We start from the raw sequence: 12,648 nt of genomic DNA, 5'->3' as shown, positions 1-12,648 counted from the left end.
CTGGACGTAACTCTTATCTTACACTGTGTGAAGTTGAGGTCTATAGATCAGGTAATAAAACACCTCCACTGATTGCTGGCACTAGAACATTTTATCAAGTTAATTTATCAAATTATATGATGCTCAAATGTGTATTTTAATGTAAAGTGTGGTTGTAGTTATGTTTTTATACAAACTGAAGCGTATATTATCGATGTGTTGACAGGACTAATATGTTAATTATTTACATATTAACAGCTTTACAGATGTACAGATTTGCACAGATTCCTATTCATAAATATTAAAATCGCAGGCATTGGCATTTCTTACTCATATTAATGACATGTTTTCAGTCATATTTCCTGACTTATTTATTTAAGACAGTTTACTCGTTTACCTTATAAAATGTTCATGACTTTGAGAATGACACAATGGGCCCTATCTTGCACCCAGCACAATTGACTTTGTCAGTGACGCACGTATCATTCGTATTTTGCACCGGCGCACAGCAGGGTTTTTCCCTCCACAGACGCACGTCGGCAAACTAGGGAATGAACTTGCGCTCCCTGGGCGGTTCAGCGCAAAAAAATAGGCGTGTTCCAGCACAAACCATCCCTGATGCTATTTTGCAGTTTCAAAAAACAATTGTGCCACTGACCAAAAAAAAACTAGTCTAAAGTCAGTGGCGTGTTGCGCGTGGTTCATTATGCTATTTTAAGGGCGCATGCTTGACCATAATGTATAGCGTGCACAACGCGCACACACTTTGCTTATCTAATCTACACAGATGCAACAGTTATTTTTGCAAATCATAAATTGTTACAATAAAAAATATTAACACATGAGATAAGAGAAATCATTGTGGTGAGCATTGTGGTGATAGTTTTTATTTATTGTGTGGCTGCGTTAAAAAATTATCATACAAATAAAAATTAAAATATTTTCATAAGTTTGTTGTGTGGCTGTATTACGTTTATTTTATGTAAATAATAATTAAAATGTTTTCATAAGAAACCTTAATGTATATGAACTTGATTTGTAAGTGTACTTTGGGGTTGGACCTTGCTTGCGTTTCTTGGGTACGATTTTAAAGCTCCCAAACCCTTTCAGCGGTGAGGGTGGACGCAGAGATATCCTCTGGTGGCGTCAGGTCATGTGTAGAGACAGATCCACCTCCCGTTACACGGCGTGCCCGATTTATGCTGGCAAGCTTGGAATTCCCCCGTCTCCTGACATCATTATAGCGCTTGGCGAAACAATGGTGATGCCAGCTTAAGAGAGACAATTGTGGCTATTTCCTCTCATGCCTGTTTAACCGACGCTGATTTAGGCGGGTTTCTCCTATCCCCATACAAAACAACAAAACAGCAAAAATAGACTTTCTTACTTAGTATTTTTGTCTTGTTTTCAGTAGAAATATCTAAAATTCTTAAATCAAGATGTATCTTCTTGATGAGCAAAATAACCTAAGAAAATAATACTAGTTTTTAGACAAAAAATATACAATTTAAGTGAATTTGTGCTCAAAACAAGCAAAAATATCTGCCAATGGAGTGAGAAAATTTTACTTGAATTAAGTGTTCAAGAAAAAAGAAATCTTATTTCACCATTTTTTTTCTCACCCCATTGGCAGATAATTTTGCTTGTTTTAAGGACAATTTCACTTAAATAGTATATTATTTGCCTTAAAACTAGACTTATTTACTTAGGTCATTTTGCTCATCAAGAAAAAGGCTGTGAACCGCTCCTGGCGTGCGCCTGGTAAAACCGTCATAATAGTAGCAACCCGCCATGGAACTTGCGCCCTTGCGTTTAAAGGGAACGTTCTGGGCCCGGTTCCCTGATAACGTTCACTCTTAGCGCGCTAAGAAGACTCAAAAAGATATATCTTAGCAAAGTTGTTTGTGTTCCTAAGTGTGTTCCCCGAAGTGTCTCTTAGGAAGCTTCTTAACACGCTGCCTCTAAGTTCAACGTAACAATGGCGCTGTCCCAAGTTAAGGTGCTGAATTATTTGCGATCGATCGCTCAGGGATCGATTTTCCACTTCATGCGAAAGTGCATTACGGCGTTAAGAAGGACAACATGCTCTATACAAATGGAACATTACTCAAATTATTCCAGTAACATTTATTTTAACATAGTTTAAGTTATCTGTAAAATATAGACTATTAATTAAATTATCAAATTGTCAGTAATACGGGTGGACGAATCGGGTATCCCTCACTAATCATCCACCCCCTTATCCTGTTGTGCCACTTATGCCGCTTCTTGACATGGGTTTAACGACTTAAAAAAATTATATAATACACTTTTATACTAATGGTAAGGTTAACAATCAGAATTACTTGGCAAGCACTGGCAGCTGTAGTACTTCTGTTTAATGCGGTATTGCTTGCCATTAATGTTTTCAATAAAAACAACCTATCTACAATAAACAGAGAGAGTTAGATAGAGAATATGATCTGAGAAGATCCAGCAGCTCCATAATGAGTTGTCTTGGGAGGCAAATTTTTTTATTTAGCCACGTCAGGCAAATTGTCAGAATGTTTTAAGTGTTACAGAATAAAAAAAAATTGGCATGGACTAAACGGTTACGGGGTTACAGGTGTTGTGTGGAAGTCTGTTCCCCCTGTGTTTCTCTTTAGTGTTGTTATAGCGTTTTTATCACATTATACGTTTATTCTTTATATACATTGAACGTTTGAATGGCTACTGAGATGTGTGTGTGTGTTTTTGTAATGTATCTTGATTGTTCTTGATTGTAAATTATTTTTACAGTATTACAGTATGAATCATATTATATGTATAATTTATTATGTATGGAAACATAACAGTTTTAAAACAAACAGTAGAGAAAAAAAGGAAAAAAGACAGGTTAAAAGATATAAAACTGTCAAATAAGAAATATTGAATAAATTGTATAATAGAATACATGATAGTATTGCTTTTAGTATAACAAATTCAAATCTTTAATCTTTCTAAATAAATTATAAATGTAAACGCTATAAACATAGAGGAAACAGACTTCGATGGGGAACAAACTTCAACACCGGCGCCGTCTTTGATTCATTCTAATACCAAATAAAGTCAACTGCATAAATAGCCCTGTATCCATTGCAAACATATTTTATTATAAGTCTTAAAATGTCCATAACATAAAATCATTGTCAGCATACCATAGTTTGACTTGTACTGCACTGCGCTGATTTCTAAAGGCGATAGCGTTTTGCGCTCAAACAGCGCTAAGAGAGAGCTTACGAATGGTCCAGACCAACCTACGAAAGTGTGACTTACAGAAGATATACTTAGCGTACGAACGTTTTGGGAATCGTGCCATAGAGTTAAGAGAGAAGTTAAGGAATAGGTTAAGAACTACTTAGCGATAAGAACGTTTTGGGGAACCGGGCCCTGATTGGTTTATTTGATGTTACGCCCAAACCACACCTATGAATAATGAACCTACTTCAGACCAACCCCTTATTGATTTGCGCCTGGTGCAAGAGTTATTTCTCCCGCCGGGAAAATAGCAACAGCACCCAAGATCCGCCCACAAAGTCACTTGCGCTTTGCGCTTGCGTTTCAGATTGTTAAAATATGGCCCATTATTTTAAAACCTTAAAAGGAATAACATTTCTGTAAACATTAAAGGGAACATTTCACAAGACTTTTTTAAGATGTCAAATAAATATTTTGTGTCCCAGAGGTGTTAATGTGAAGTTTTAGCTCAAAATACCCCACAGATAATTTATTATAACATTATTAAAATTGCCACTTGTGACCAAAAATTTACCATTTTGGGTGTGCCCTTTAAAATGCAAATGAGCTGATGAAATGCAAACACTGATCACCATAATGGTGGTTTGTTGAAATTGAAACTCAATTGTGCTGTCAATTATTTCCTATCTCTCTCTCTGTACTAAATGGCTGTGCTGTGGTTGGATAGTGCAGATTAAGAGGCAGTACTAATGTAATAAGATCTCCTTCTCACATCACAATAGGAGCCAAATTTCACTGACCTTTTTCATGTGCTTGTAGAGAATGGTTACTGGGTTGATCTTTATTTCACTTCTTTAGGTTGATAGAAGCACTGGGGACCCAATTATAGTACTTAAACATGGAAAAAAGTCAGATTTTTATGATATGTCCCCTTTAACAATTTTGCAATATTTTGTTTGTTTGCATGACACACAAAAGGCGTTTTCTTCTATGCAACAATAATTTCACCAAAACACAACATAAATTCACAAAGCATGTTCATTTTATTAATTCGCTATCTGTAAAATTCATATGATTGCGAGGTACAGATCCAAATTCAGCCCTTTATCCAGCGATCTTGATCCCATTTCTCATCAGGGACCATAGACGAAATTTTAAAAGTGCGCCTTGACAGAGAGAAGCGATATTTCTCTGTACTTCATCATAAATTCCAGAGAGGACTGTGACGGCAGCACATTGACATTTAGTTTCGGTACTGCTTTTGAAATGTCATAATAAATAAGTTATTGTGATTACACTTGTCTGTCTGTTATGCTTTTTATTTTTAACAGTACATGATTTAAAAAAACTTTTTTTTGTTTTAAGTAAGACTGTATTAGCATCTTAAAATATCTTTAAAATGCTGTATTTTTACAAAACTTTTCCTACACATTTCTGTTCATTACATTGTAAAATATAAAAAGAATACATTGCATATTTTAAGCATTTTTTATAAAAGTGTTTGTGTTTAGGGTAAGTTTGGGGTAGGGTTAAGGGGATCGCACACCAGCCGCGCAGCTAAGCGTCACGCTGCGTTGAGTAGCGCCTAGGACAACTCGGAGGTATTGTAAACCGGAAGTGCACGTTAAATAGCGCATGCTTCGCCAGATAGCGTCTACTTCAAAATGTAAAATATACGTATACGTTAAATGTCAATCGTTAATGATTTGGGACACATATGATGTTATTTAAGGTTAAACTATGTGAGTGGTACTCTGTGGCGTGACAGGGATTTGAACAACTTCCTGAGTCACAGCTGGGCAGCGCGGACAGGCGCCTCCTGGCGGCGCCGGTGTGCGTATACTCATAGAAAATAATTAGATTTTTTAGAACAGCGCGGCGCTGAGCTTTGCTGCCGGTGTGTGATCCCCTTTAGTGTAGTAACATTATCAATAAAATGGTTTTGTAAATATTTTACGTTTTGTAGCTGTAAAAACAGAATAATGTTACGATTAAATGTTCCGAATACGATTACATTGTGCACTTCAGCAATGTAAGCATAAACTATTTAAGCATCTGTTTAAACAAAAAGTATGTTTTGTGTTTTTGAAAGTTACGTAATAATACTACATATTAAAGGCGGAGTCCATGATGTTTGAAAGCCAATGTTGATATTTGAAATCACCTAAACAAACACGCCCCTACCCCAATAGAATCTGGACCTTCTGTTGATAGACCCGCCCCACACATACGCAAACCAGCATTTGATTTGATTTGATTGGCTATAAGTGTGTTTTGGTAGTCGGCCCGTCTCCTTTTCCAACGCGTTTTTCAAACATCGTGGACTCCGCCTTTAAGTGTGAGACCAGGCTGGATTGACCATCTTACTGTGTAAATAAATCTACTGTATTCTGTTTAGAGAATTTTGCATTGAAAGGAATCGCTACACAGCCATCTACATACTTAAACTGGGTCCCTAAACAAGCCATAGATGGTATAAGATATGAACCTGGTGTAGCCACATCCTGCTCCATTACTGGATATGAATGGAGTCCATGGTGGAGGTTGGATCTCTTGGATTATTATGAGATTAGTACAGTTATCATTACTAACAGAGCTGACTACTGGATTGATCAAACCAATGGAGCAGAGATTCGTATTGGAAACTCCCTGGAAAACAATGGAAACAACAATCCAATGTAAATTTCATAATATTCATCAATTCAGTTTAATACAAAAAAACTTGATTGATTGATTGATTGATTTCTCTCTAGATGTGCCGTTACTTTTGATCTTTCAGTTCATTCTACTGTCAATTATTCATGTAATGGGATGGTGGGACGTTATGTGAATGTGGTCATGACTGGACGACAGTCTTATCTCTCTCTGTGTGAAGTGGAGGTCTATGGAAAAGGTGAATTACTCAGTATAATATTTGAAAGAATTGGTTCTAAAAACTCAATCAAAAATGATTCTGTGATTCATTTAAATCATCTTTACAAATGTTTCCATAAGTTGTTATGTAAGACACAATGTTTTCTGTTAAATTCTGAAGTACTTCTGTTTGCATATAGTCTGTTACACTTTATAATAAGGGTCCATGAATTATAATGAACTAAGACATAAATGTATATCTTTACTTAAACATGAACTAAGTAAGGAATAATTGAGGACGGGCTGTTGAATTATTCGAAAATAATGCACACCCAAGGTGGTAATGTGGCACGACGTGAAGCGGAGTGCTTTTACACCGCAGGTGTGCATTATTTTCAAATAATTCAAAGGACTGGAGGTAATTATTCCTCTTATACCACAGTTACCACAAACATTGCTCTGGTGCCTGTTTTAAGACATTTGTGCGGTTTACAGAAAAATAATCACTATGGAACATTTCTCAGCCAATCAGAATAATTTATTCTACAGACCCGTGGTATAATGCTGAGTTAATGCATGTACTAAACATAAACTAATGAAGAGTCATCATTAGTTGCAACATGACATGTTTTTTTGTTAATGTATTATGTATGTGTTGAGTCATTAGTCATATTATAGTTAATGCTGACTCTTCATTAGTTTATGTTTAGTACATGCCTTAAAGGGATACTCCACTTTTTTAAAAATATGCTCATTTTCCAGCTCCCTTAGAGTTAAACATTTGATTTTTAAAGTTTTGGAATCCATTCGGCTGATCTCCGGGTCTGGCGCTGGCACTTTTGGCGTAGCTTAGCATAATCCATTGAGTCTGATTAGACCAATATCACAGTGCTCAAAAATAACCAAAGAGTTTCAATATTTTTCCTATTTAAAGCAACACTATGTAGTTTCCATGTAAAAATTACTTACAGCTCCCCCATGTGATTGAAAAGCGCAACAGTGCCTGGTATCAGACACTCTTCTGCAGGCAGGTGGAGGGGCGGGGCTGTGTGCTCTACCCTCCACCGCCACTTTCAGAGTGTGCTTGTAGCAGCTAGGAGGCTGCTCAGGTTGCAGCAACAGTACAATTTGTCCAGTAAAGAGTTGTTCTACCACTGAAATAATTTTAGAGACATTATTTAAAGGTAAAAAAACTACATAATGTTGCTTTAATGTTTAGCTGTAGGGGAGCTGGAAAATGAGTATATTTTCCAAAAAAGTGGAGTGTCCCTTTAAGTCAGCATTATAGTTCATATTTAAGTAAGAATTAATTTAGGTTCATTGTGATTCATGGACCCTTATTATAAAGTGTTTGTTATAGCCTGATTTTTTTTAACTGATTCATTTTGACATCTTGTATTATTTTCCACAAATATCAGTGCTTTTATTTCCACATGAATTTTAAGTTTTCTGTTTTTCAGGTAAAACAAGCAAATACTTTTTACGGCTGAATTTTTTCTCCAGTGTTGATGCGGCTGCTGTGAGCGACAAAATCCTCTATCAGGTTAGGAAAGAAGAGTGTTACGATGCTTTATAGTGTACATTTGCATCTCTGTAAATCATTTAGAAATCTGATGACATCAGTGATGAGAGAATGACAGTATGTTGTATTTGTGTATTGATGAATTTTAGCTGCAGTCTGCTCTGTCATTATACATCTCTGATTTTAAACTGTCCTGGACACAACGCCCTTATAAAGAGAAAGTCAAACAACCGAACACAGGCAAGTATAAAGCTAGAATTTTTAAATTACAGTGACTTATCAGAAAAAAAACATCTTTAATGTTAAAGTATAGAAAACAGATTTATATCGGTAGATCAAATTTATTATAAATCAAAATTATTGATTATATCCCCCCACACACAAATCATCGGCAATGCATTTAGTTAATAATGCTTTACATTAAAAGATCACAACAAACAACTCTGAAATAAAGAAAATATATGTATAATGGTAAACTACTACTGGCAGCTAAGTTGCCAGCAATCTACTGTAAATTTCAACATATGTTACCATCTTAATACCCTTGAACCTAACTCATTTAATTTGGGAAATCAGTTGCCTTAAGTTTAGAATGCAAGCGTGTACATTTCTACAGCATTTTACTATTTTGTTGAAAAACAGCATTTTCCTGTAGAATCGGGCCATTTTTTACAGCGCTTTTACAGTGTATGGCATAAACAGGAACTCACAATGTTTTCTTTACTTCGCATCAATGATCAAGATGAATAAGACTTATCCTGTCAAATATTCACAATTTCACTGAAATGCAAAACGTGTCATTGTGTAATTATAAAATATGAAACATGATTTACAGAAATTTTGTTTTAATTACAGGTTCTTGTGTTCAAAACCTATAACTTGGATAAATCAACTGAAATTTTCATTTAATTGTTTTTGTGTTACTGTATAATGTAGTAGTTTTATAAACTTTAAACTTATTTTATTTTCTATACTGTTTACATTGTTGTTAAATCTTGGCTATGTTGTAAATGCTATACTGTAACTATCTAATAAAGCTCTGAAGGCTCTCACAACAACTCTACAGTTACACAACTATTCATACATTTTATGTAAAGATAAAACCATTATGCATCCAATAAGTGTAGATTTTACATCACACAAAAAACTACAATACACTAACTTCAGTTATGGTGACTGCCGCAAGTCATCTTATGTTTTTTCTCCAGCACATTTTTCTTTTAGGAAAAAAGGTTTTTCAGCAGTAACTCACCATGAGGCTTCTTAGGTGCTGCAAGCAAATCACTCTGCCCAATAACAGTGCTTCACCTTCTGAGAATATAGTACCCAGTATGTATACAGTTCAAAGATGACTGTGGCTCATATGACCTTATTATTTGTACACACTGCGACTATACAAACCACAACATAAAATAAGAAAATGTTGGCAATATTTTGTCACTTATTGGGAGCAGTATGCTAGCTGGATTCATTTACTTTCAGTGTGCTAAGCTAAGCTAGCATCAGATAGAGTTACAGCATCTTCGGAGATGATAAAGGTATGGACTTATCTAACTCTGGAGGATATGCTGAACAGGCCTTGCATAAACTATGTTTATGCCCCCTTAAAGGGGACTTCTGGGAGGGAACACCGCTTAAACATTCACTCCAGATAAAAAATATGTTGTTTTCATTACTCTATTCTTCAAGTGTATTTCAGCGGTCACACAATGAGAGACAATTGCGCAACACTCTGCACAATGAAGAGTTCTGAGTATAGGGTATAGGGATGATCACTTAAAATTGGTATTCCCTCCATATGTGACGGAAAACTATTCGAATTACGTTGGATTTCACAAAATAAGACTATTAAGCTCTCGTGTAGTGATCTCAAGCAAAACAATATATCTCTGTCTAAAACCACAGCAAAAAATCTCTAAAATGTCTCAAATATTATCTTTTAAAATTACATTTTTGTGAAAAATTTACTTTCACCTCCGCTCTCCCCTACATAACTATATTATCAGTAGTGTATACAGTACAAAGAAGAAATAGGGCCAAGCTAAAATAAAAAATAAAACATCTCGAGATTAAAGTCATTATAATGCAAGTTTTAAATTGTTATTTTCAGAAAAAGTCAAAATAAGTAAAATTATGGAAACAAAGTCCAGAAAAACAATCAACAAGAACCATTAAACAAAAGTACTACAAACTGACTACAGGGCAAGATGGATGCCAGACAGGAAGTATGCCTAACAATACACAAAATGGATGACAAGACATAGCAAGATGGAGTTTATTATCAAAACTGTAGCCATAAAGTTCACATCAGAAAATACTAACGCATAATTGTGTACAATACTCTTGTTATATTGACAACATGGCTCAGCCTTTTGACTGTCTTGTTCATGAAAAATGACACAAGAAATTTCAATTTTGATGTGACTGACATGCTCACTGACATAAACATTTACTTTTGAGAGATAAACTAAGGATTTTAAACAAAACAAGTTTTTGCAAACAATACATAATGTTGTGCAGTTTGTACAAATTGTTCTGAGAAATGCACACATTATTTAACACATTTTAAGAATGATTGGAGAAATGCTGCAAAGCGACTGAGAAAAACAGTAAAATCAGTTTTGTATACTGTTCTTTTAACGGTTTCGTCCAACATAACCTCAGGCACTTTTAGACTGAAATGTAAGGTGAACGTTCCTTTGACTGCGTGTGATAGTCCCGCCCTGTCTTCATCACGTAAGCAAAACTGCACCTGTTGAGTGTGTGGAGTGTCCAGCTTTCTACACTTTAAATTATCGGATAAATGAGTGCATAAGTATAGCAAACAGTTGCATAACTACACTGTAAAAAAACTTTGCTGCCTTAAAATTCTTTGTTAAATCATAATATAGTTGAGAAAAATCAACTTAAATTTATAAGTTATAACAACTCACCTGTAGTTATAACAACTCATCTGTAGTCAAGATAAATAAGAGTAAGTTGAAATGACTTGTAAATCCAAGTTGATTCAACAAAAAATTTTAAGGCAGCAAAGTATTTTTTATAGTGTGGATAAATGGAGGCCATGTTTTAAGGATTGGTGAGCTGTGAATTAGAGGTTGATGGTGTTAACGTCATTAAAAAAATAATAAGATGACAGAATACTGAAGAGATGAATATTTACACATAATGCATCAGTGTATAACTGTCTATGTAGTAATGATGTGTGTAACAATCACGCATTAATCCATCATTGGTTTTCATTTTCCATGTTCATGCACACAAATAGGATGCTCCCTTAATTTGCATTTATCTTCTTAACAAATGAGTTAAACAAAACAGGATTAAGTTACTGATACACAGACCAAATGAGCCATGACGTTTAAATGCTTCATGCTATGTGCATGTTACAAAACATCTGTCGAGATATGTTGTCTAATCCCTTCTGTTTCAGATACCAAACACAGATTTTGTTCTCGTTCCCTCTGATTTTTGTTTGTAATTGACTGTTATTTTCTCTCTTTATTCTGTTTGAATAACAATACTGACATTGTCAAAAAACACAAACATTGTCAAAGGGTATCAGAAAAGATATTTTGACCTTGTCTCTCTTTCTTAAATCTCTCTGTATTCACTGTAATAAATTAGCTGTAATTATGCAGCTGGTTGCCAGTAACTTACTGTAGAAAATAAAGAATGATAAAAATGTTTCATGTTCATTTAACTTTGAACAAACTGTTGCCAATAAATAACATAAATGTAAAATCTACAGTTAGTTACTGGCAACCAGCTGCCAGTAATACTGTAATTTTTACAGAAATATTTGACAGTGTTGGCTTGTGATCGGTGCGACTAAAACTAAGATAATTTGCTCTTTGTATTCCTCATCTCTAAGTCACTTTGGATGAAAGCATCTGCAAAATGAATCAATGTCAATTTAAATGTACTGCTTTGAGTCCCAGATAAATGTTTTGAAAAACAAAACATTCTCTAAGGCTTTCATTGACGTGTATTGGTGATTTAAACAGATCCAGCAAAGCTTACAAATGATCAAAATTAAAGCAAAACGTGTTTCTTTTCCTTTTCTGAGTGTCTTCTGGTAACAAAATAAGAGATGCTTATTTTCATGACCTGTTTGTCATTCATAGCATGTCCCTGACAGCAAATTTGATTTGTAAATTAGACTTAAAATGACAAATCAAGCTGAGTTTGGCAAAATGTTAGAAGTCCCATCTACATCCATCAAACTGCCTGTAAAGAAGAAAGAAAGGAGAGAGAAATCATCTTCATATTTAACTTTTGCTCAGTCATCTCTCTCTCATCTGTTTAATGATTTTTATAGAGTCAGTGATGGAGAAACTCATTCATCTGATTTTAGTTTGTGGTGAGTACAGCAGCTGACACACATCATGATGATAAAACACAAGATCTTAATATTAAACTCTAAAAAATATTGGGTTGTTTTTAACCCAGGGCTGGGTAACTATCTGGGTTAAAAATGACCCAAATAATGGGTTGTTTTAATCCAACTGCTGGGTTGTTTTAACATGGTTGATTAACAATAACCCAGCAGTTGGGTTAAAACAACCCATTATTTGGGTCATTTTTAACCCAGAAATGTGTTCTGTCCTATAGTTACGCAGCCCTGGGTTAAAAACAACCCAACATTTTTTAGAGTGTATAGATGATCATTTTGAACAATACTAAGTTAAGAATTAAATACTTTAACAGCTTTGTTTTTTTTCAACAGGCCTCGCATCCAGTCAAGGTAATTCAGAGACTTTAGCATTATACAGATATTTCACACAAATGTAAAATAATATAATTAAATGGTCATCATTTACTTCAGGATCTCAAAATAATACAAAATAAGTATTTTTATTTTATTTAATTTTATGACTAAGATCAAATATCACTAAAGCTTTAACTACATTGTAAAAATGGCTGGGTTATTTTTGACCCACAATGCGTAAATATAGGACACACCGTTGGGTTAAAATTGATCCAATGCTGCATTGGGATATTTTTAACCCAGCATGTGTTGTGTCCAATATTTACCCATTATGGGTCAAAAATAACCCAGCCATTTTTAGAGTGTA

Source organism: Misgurnus anguillicaudatus, chromosome 21 (genome assembly GCF_027580225.2).
Source record: "Misgurnus anguillicaudatus chromosome 21, ASM2758022v2, whole genome shotgun sequence".
NCBI lineage: Eukaryota > Metazoa > Chordata > Actinopteri > Cypriniformes > Cobitidae > Misgurnus > Misgurnus anguillicaudatus.
This window is presented reverse-complemented; position numbering follows the sequence as displayed.